Source organism: Plecotus auritus, assembly GCF_963455305.1.
Source record: "Plecotus auritus genome assembly, chromosome: 9".
Classification (NCBI taxonomy): Eukaryota; Metazoa; Chordata; class Mammalia; order Chiroptera; family Vespertilionidae; genus Plecotus; species Plecotus auritus.
The window spans coordinates 134,907,715-134,915,306 of NC_137783.1; the positions used below are offsets into that span (position 1 = coordinate 134,907,715).

The 7,592-nt window shown below is 42.5% G+C and overlaps 2 pseudogenes across 2 annotated transcripts; both read right to left on the minus strand.

The window, feature by feature from the left end:
* Positions 1-1,240: 1,240 nt before the first annotated feature.
* On the minus strand, positions 1,241-2,257 carry LOC308257986 (serine protease FAM111B-like; annotated as a pseudogene). The gene has a single exon. The product of its transcript is annotated as a serine protease FAM111B-like (transcript).
* Positions 2,258-2,418: 161 nt separating this feature from the next.
* Positions 2,419-7,248, minus strand: LOC308257990 (serine protease FAM111B-like; annotated as a pseudogene). The gene is made up of 4 exons (XR_013961683.1): positions 7,109-7,248; positions 6,048-6,098; positions 5,039-5,203; positions 2,419-3,310 (listed from the first exon to the last, which is right to left on the minus strand). The product of XR_013961683.1 is annotated as a serine protease FAM111B-like (transcript).
* Positions 7,249-7,592: the final 344 nt, after the last annotated feature.

Consider the following 7,592-nt stretch of genomic DNA (forward strand, 5'->3'; position numbering starts at 1 on the left):
AGCATCCCGGGCCAGACCTGGGCCGCTGCGGAAAATCGCGAACACTAGGTCCAGATCCCGTGGGCGTCCATTCGCGCCCTGCGCTTCACCAACTCCCATGGGACAAAGTGGCCCCAAAGCAGACAGCTGAGGTCTAGTGAGACTTGGGGGACCCCCACTCTACCTCCCACTTTCCCGCAGGCAAATGAGCCAACTTGTCGGAGGTGCTGATGCACAGCGGACATGCCCAGCAGGAGGAAGAAAGAGGCCAGCACCACACTCCTGGTGTCCAGGACGCACCTTACTAGAGGGTCCTGATGGAGGACTCCAGAGTCAGGCATCTCCCAACAGATGATCAAAGAGTGCTTTGCACGGGGCTCAAGGAAACATCTTACTGTTTAAGAACCTGAAGAAGAGCAGATGCCTTCAGTATTGGGTGCTATGTTAGAACAGCTGGTCAAAGAGGGGGAGAATATAATTGGTAGGTGATGATGGTGACAACTCTTATGTAACTTACAGAAAAATAGATGTTTATGTGAAAGTGGTAGTGTTGGTGGGATAATGGGGAAAGCTTTTCCTAACTTGACCTAATGTAAAAAATACATCGAGAACTGCCATTACTGCTTTGTTTCTGGGTGCTGGGTGGGGTTTGGAGAGAGCACACTTTAAGAGCCTAATTGTAAAAATAGTGTGGAAAAGGTCAGGGAAAAAACTGATGGTAGCAACATGTATGTAAAGGTGGAGAGCAAATTATTGTCTGAGGGGACTTGCAGATTGTCTTTGTGGCATCTGTAGATGTGAAAAAGTTAAGGGGGCAGAGGCGGTAGCGGATGGTGCTGTGGAAATTGTCTGGCATCCCTGGGGAGAGAATGTGCCCTGGGAATGAACATAACTTTAGGAGCATCATTGGCACTAAGCTCCTTACAGGTGTGTTTCCCCATTAACCTGTTAGACACAGAACAAGGATCACATCACCAGGGTGGTGTTTTGGGTGGCAAATACCAAATTCTTTGTACATGTATAAGGAAGATGCATATTTAACTGAGAATTGAGATTGTTTCAATTTTTTTAAAGCCAATGAGAAAGAAAGTCAGTATTTATTTCAGCTCTACTATGTATTTTGCACATCCCCACGATTCTCTAAATGTTTTTTAATCAAGAAAGCCCAGTTATTATACTTTAAGAAAGCAGCCCCACATACTCTAATTTCTTGGCATATTTTATTCTGATGTTCCATGGGTGCCATCTGATGATGTTGGAGTTACGACTCTTGTTTATTATTTTTCTCTTGATCGAGGTTCTCATTTTTCTCTTCAGTTAACAATTTATAAAGAGCCTCATTTTTCTGTTTAACATCACGAAGAATTGATTCCATAGAATAGCCAAATTCAATTAAGGCACACTTCTTACCTTCACATTATAAAACTGCCCGAAGGAGTGTGTAGCAACAACTTGGTGAACTGCATTAAACACTGGGGAGCGAGAGGACCCATACGAAAAAACAAGTATAACTAAGTGCGTCACCGCGCCAAGCCACAGGTGGAAAACTTCTTGAGGTAAACATAGAGAAAGCAAGGTCTGAGTACCTCCCTACAGGATCCACTATAGTAATCACAGCACACTCATCTATTTCCTTGACCTGGCCTTCTGGGTGACCAATTAAATAAAGCGAACCACTAGATGGCAAAGAGGAAATTTGTTCAAATAGGCCTGGAGGAAATCCATTTTCATTTGCTCTTAGTTTTAAAATGGCATAATCCAGACCTTTATCAGACACTTCAAACCATGGCTCAATGGAAAATCATTCTTTAGGGGGAAAGAGGGGTTCTGTATAAGTGAAAGTTACCTTTGCACATTTGCTTATTATATCTGGCCACAAACTTGGATCTGTGCCTTCTCCCACCATCATGGGTACAACATGTTGACAGGTGAAAATGTAACCATCATTGAAGACAAAGCAAGTAGCATTGCCTGTGTTTCCATTATTGTCCCAATAGATGAACCCGACTGACTTACTACGTTGGGTACGAAACTCATAGTTTGCAACTGTAGTAGAATTTTTAGTAGCTTTTGCAAAGTGCTTTTCATATATGTTGAATTGTTGAGATGGTGACAGTTTGTTTTTCCTCTGTTCTTCCTGAAAAAACTTTTTCATATGAAGTGCATATTTACTAAAATTTGGATATTGCTGAATTATAACTTTATCCAACATTTTGTAGTTCTTTAGCCAGGGATCAATTGTCTTCTCCTGGATATCCCAATTAATAGCAGATTGCATACTGAGACATGGCCTTTGCCAAACAAGTGAGATTTGTTTCCTGTATTTTCTTTTGTGATTTTTCTGATAATGATTTTTAATTTCGGAAATTGTCCGGTGTTTTTTATCCTCAATATCATGTCCTAGACTTTGAGGTGGGAGAAATTTTTTTTGGCTGTATTCTACATCTTCAGTCTCTCCATCGTCTCTGGTTTGAGAACCTGGACCTGAGATGGCATCAGATCCTGGGGACTGATTTCACCAGTGGCATTTTCATTCTTCTGCTCAATTCCCTTATGGGTACATTTCTTGACAGGTGGCTCTTTAGGAATTTCAACTTCTAAGGTTTTCCCAGATACATCCTCCACTCTGGACTGTTTTACATAAACCTTCTTATGATTTTTATGAGTTTCCACTTCAGGTCAGACCGAAATCGACCATCCTTACACAGGGCTTCTTGGATAGTCTCACCCTTCAAGGCATAAACACAAAGTGTACTTGCCTTTTCATGAAACTCCCTGATTTTAACAATATTCTTAGTTGCCTTCCCAATAGCCACAACTTGAAAAATAATGCATTTGACGTCGTTGGGATTTTTATATAGGCGTAATAGCTGATCATTTTCCCCGGTGGAGGAAGTATCATTTTCTTTCTTGTTCCTATTTCTTTATCAAATTATATTTTTAAACGAGAATGTGTAGGGAGGCACTTGAGAGGCATTCCTAAATTTACATATCCTCCTGTTGTTTTCTCATCATAAGCAATAATGTTCTTATTAAAATGCTTCTCCATCCTTTCACAGAAATTTTCATTAGCTGTCAGAGCCGAGTAGATATTCTCATTGAGTTCACCAGATGCTGTATACACACTACGGTCTAATTTTCCGAATCTTTTATCCCAAGTAAAAGTGAAATAACATTTTTCACTGTCTATACAATTTGGGTTCTGAGTTTTAAGAGATGATTCATGCCCACTGACTTCGTATTTAAGTGCAACGGAGCTGCCACATCCTCTGTTGTCAGGTGGAGAATGACCATCAGGTGTGCCGGCACACGTCTGCTCCATGCCAGCATCCTTAAGAAAGGAAAGATGAAACTTTCTATCAGAATCACCCTAAATAATAGTGTTTCATGTTCTTATAATTGGAAAAGTAATCGATAATATGATGGATAGTGAAGAATGGAGAAAAATGTCCATCATTAGTCCATTGCCAGAGATAAATATTGTGTATTTTGTTTTCCCCCCTAAGGTTTAATATGCAGATATAAATCTTATGTTACTTAAATTATATTATTCTGTCTAAGAGTTTATTTTTCACTAAGCTATCCACCAGTGCTTTCACTTCTATAAAAACCTTTGAAAACACAATGTGATATTTTCGTGTACAATAATTTTTAATCCATTCCTCTTTGCTGGATATTTAGAATGTTTCCAATGTTTTACTACTCTGATATGATAAACAGTTTTACACTTAAACATTTCTGTCTTCCCATCTGATTATTTCCCCAGACCAGATTCCTGGCAGTGGAAACACTGAGACTAAGCTTATAAATGTATTTCACAACAAATCCACTGCCAAACTTCTTTCCAGAAAAGTCGCATCAACTCACCCCCATTGTCCAACAAGAATAGTGTGTGGTTTAATAATAATAATTTCAGTATTATCATTTTAAATGTTTGCCAATTTGTAGATGAAATGTCATCTAATTTGACTGTTTTTAAAATCTGTATTTGTTTAGTGACTAGTAAAGCTGGACATACTTAATACATCTTTTGGACTTTTGAAACATCATCTTTCAAAAATTCCCAAACATCTGTTGAGTTTCTATTATGTATATGGTATAAACAGCACTAAAGAAATATAATAAAATGCTCGATGCATCCCAATATCTGCTAGATATACAGACAGGTATACATATTCAAATACAAATAAATATACATATTTATATACAAATAAATAAACATTCTTCTCTCTGCACACTAAAATCATTTATGTCTGGCTCAGTTTAAATTAGTATTTTGCCCATTTTTTTAAAAAATATATTTTATTGCTTTTTTACAGAGAGGAAGGGAGGGGGATAGAGAGTTAGAAACATCGATGAGAGAGAAACATCGATCAGCTGCCTCCTGCACACCCCCTACTGGGGACATGCCCACAACCAAGGTACATGCCCTTGACTGGAATCGAACCTGGGACCTTTCAGTCGGCAGGCTGATGCTCTATCCACTGAGCCAAACCGGTTTCGGCAAATTTTGCCCATTTTTGAATAATAGAGTGTGCTGGTCAAAAACTGGGCTCTGATTGATTGCCTGGGTTCAATATCCTCACTCTGAAGTCCATTGCTTTCTGAAAGTTGCGTTTCATTGTTTTTTTTTTGTTTTGTTTTGTTTTTTTTTTCATTTGTAAAGAAGAGATGGTGATAACATCTACCACAGATAGTTGCATATAATATTAAATGAGATAATCCATAGGAAGTGACAAGCATAATTCCAGGTACAAAATAATTTCTCAGTAAATATGAGCTCTGTTACTATTAGACATGCCTATATTTCCAATATTAAGTGTCCATACTGTTGATTAGCCATCCTGTCTAACAAGGCATTTTTTGAATTGTTAATTCATACACTATCATTTCATGCTACAGAAACACATATGTGGATGATGCCCCCAAACATATTTGGAACAACACAAGCAGGGACCATAACTGCCATTCTTTATGAACAGTCCCCTCCCAGGACCCTAATGTAGCACAATGGCTATAGAATGCTGTTCCAGCCAAGAGGTGTAAAGTGCAAACATACCTGTGAAACCTCAGGTCTGGTACTCTGGTCATATTCAGTAGCACTGAGTGACTTGTTCTCTTCACATTTCACAGGATTCATGATGAGTTCCAAGAGAATCTAACACACTTCCACTACTGGCAAGATGAAGATATAGGAACAGGCTTATCCTCACACTTGAAGTCACTAAAACAACACAAGATATACAAAATGACAGCTTTCAAATACTGGGCAGCAGGCAGCTCAGAACCATGACCTCTGATCCTTGAGAGTGGGAGTGAACTGAGGTAGCCCCACGGATGTCTAGCTCATTGTCTGGGACAGTTTCCAGGCCACAACTCAGGGTAGGGAGCCTGGCTGTTTCCCAACTTGAGAATACAAGCTGAGGGTCATGGGAGGCCTCGGTGGTTCAAGTGTGTGAGTCAGAGTGCTAGAGAGAAGAGAGCAGCAGCTATACAGACAGAGAGCTGGAGAGTTGGAGACCTGCAGTGTGTTCCCCTAGAAATTTCAGCTAAGTCTCTGCCAGTGCATGGCAGTGATGAAAATGTTGGAAGCCAGGGGAAGAAGTCCACAAAGGGAAAAGATAGACCAGTTCTGAGATGCAGACCGGGGTGAGAATAGTTTCTGTGCCCCAAGGTCAAACTAGAAAACTTTATAATTCAGGAGCTACTGAGGCAGAGTACTCAGAAAGCTGTTGCCTCCACAGCTGGACAAAACCAGCCCTTCTGCAAAAGGCTGCTATGGTGCCACCTGACAAACTTGAAAAGCAAGATTTTCAAGGATACAACTGTTTCCAAGGACAGTAACTGTGTGTGAGAACAAAGCTGAAAAACAGTGACAGGAATACAAGCATCTCCAGCACCCCCAACATATAAAAGTAACCATGCTTGCTTACCAATCAAAAATGATCAGGGATAAAAGAAGCAGGAAAATATTGCCAATAATGTGGAAAGCAATCAATGAACAGAAACAGACCCAGAAGAGACACCTGTGACAGACTGGTAGACAAGAACATTAAAGCAGGTATTACCTTGGATTTCTGGCCAAATGGAGTGAGTGGCCGGATTTACCCTCCTTTTGTCTGAAAACAAAAGAAGACAAAATGGGCAAAATATGTGAAACCCTGATTGGCAAGAAACTGGACACCATGCAGTTAGGGGCAGTCACAAATGAAGTACACCCTATGGTTTCTAGGGGTGACTGCCTGGAGACATTCCAGGCCAGGCTGCAAGGAAGGACAGCAAGGCAGAGTGGGTTTGAATTCCTGTTTTGAGGAGATAAAGCTGACAGACCAAGGTGGTCTCTGTTCACAGGACACACAGAGTTATATGCAGAGGGCTCCCCTCAGGTATTCAGCTGAGAAGGCACAGGGCAGCAACGGTGGAGACTCCTTATGGGCAGGAAAGGACTCCTCTCCCCCAACAACAACAACAAATACAATTAGATGGCATTTTCCACAAAACCTCTCTCTACACACCACCTGGGCATCTCAGTTTCCTTATTTGTAAATTAAGAAACTTGGCTGATTAAATTTTGTGTCTTTGAACTACCTGCAGTGGACTTGTGACCAAGGAAGGTAGGGGACCCCACCCTCCAAGATTACCACGCAGTACTTCAGGAGTGCAGTTCTGCAATTTGTACTTTTTAAAAAGTATATATTTTTATTGATTTCAGAAAGGAAGTGAGAGGGAGAGAGTTAGAAACATCAATGATGAGAATCATTGATCGGCTGCCTCCTGTACACCCCCTACTGGGGATCAAGCCCACAACCCCGGCATGTGCCCTTGACTGGAATCGAACCAGGGACCCTTTAGTGCTCGAGCCAGTGCTCTATCCACTGAGCCAAACCAGCTAGGGTTCAACTTGCACGTTTAATATACACTCTACCCCACTCCAGCTCTCACAGCAGGTCTGTTGAAACAGCTGCCTGGACTGTCTCAAGTGACTTTCCAGGTGTAAAACTCTTGACCTTGAAGGCCGGGAGCTGGAAGGGGGTTTCTACAATGGGCCACCGCCCACCTGGAAAATGCCTCCATGTCAATCACCCCTTAAAAACTCCAGGTCCCACTCAAATGCAAAATAACCACTCACAGAAGCAGAGAATCTGCCCCCAAAGTGCTGGTGACCGCTGCACTGGGAGTCACAGAAGCTGCAGAGATGGCGCTCAGCGGGCTGTAAAAAGAACCTGCGCAGCGCAGCCTGCAAGTGGAAAAGCTGGAGATCCAGACAGGGCACCGCTTCTGGCCAATAGATGGCGAGGTAGCTGCCGCCAAGTGGCTTGGCGGGAAAGGCTGGCAGGTGGCAGGGCGGGGTCCAGGGACAGGCCCGCGCAGCCGCCCTAGGGATCAGGACGATCCCGTGCGTCCCGCCCATCCACTCGCTCCCACTCTCGGTCCACCGCCAGCTTCCGTTTTCTGGACAAATTCTGAGCAAGTGTGCCTCTCCATCCCTTCCCCACCCCTCGGAGCCCTCTGTCGCCGCTTGAGGAGCGGAGCCAGCGCGGGGCGGGTGTGGGAGGAGCTTTTTCTGGGCTCTGATTGCTTGTCGGTGGCCAGGAGCGAGGAGCGGAACAGCG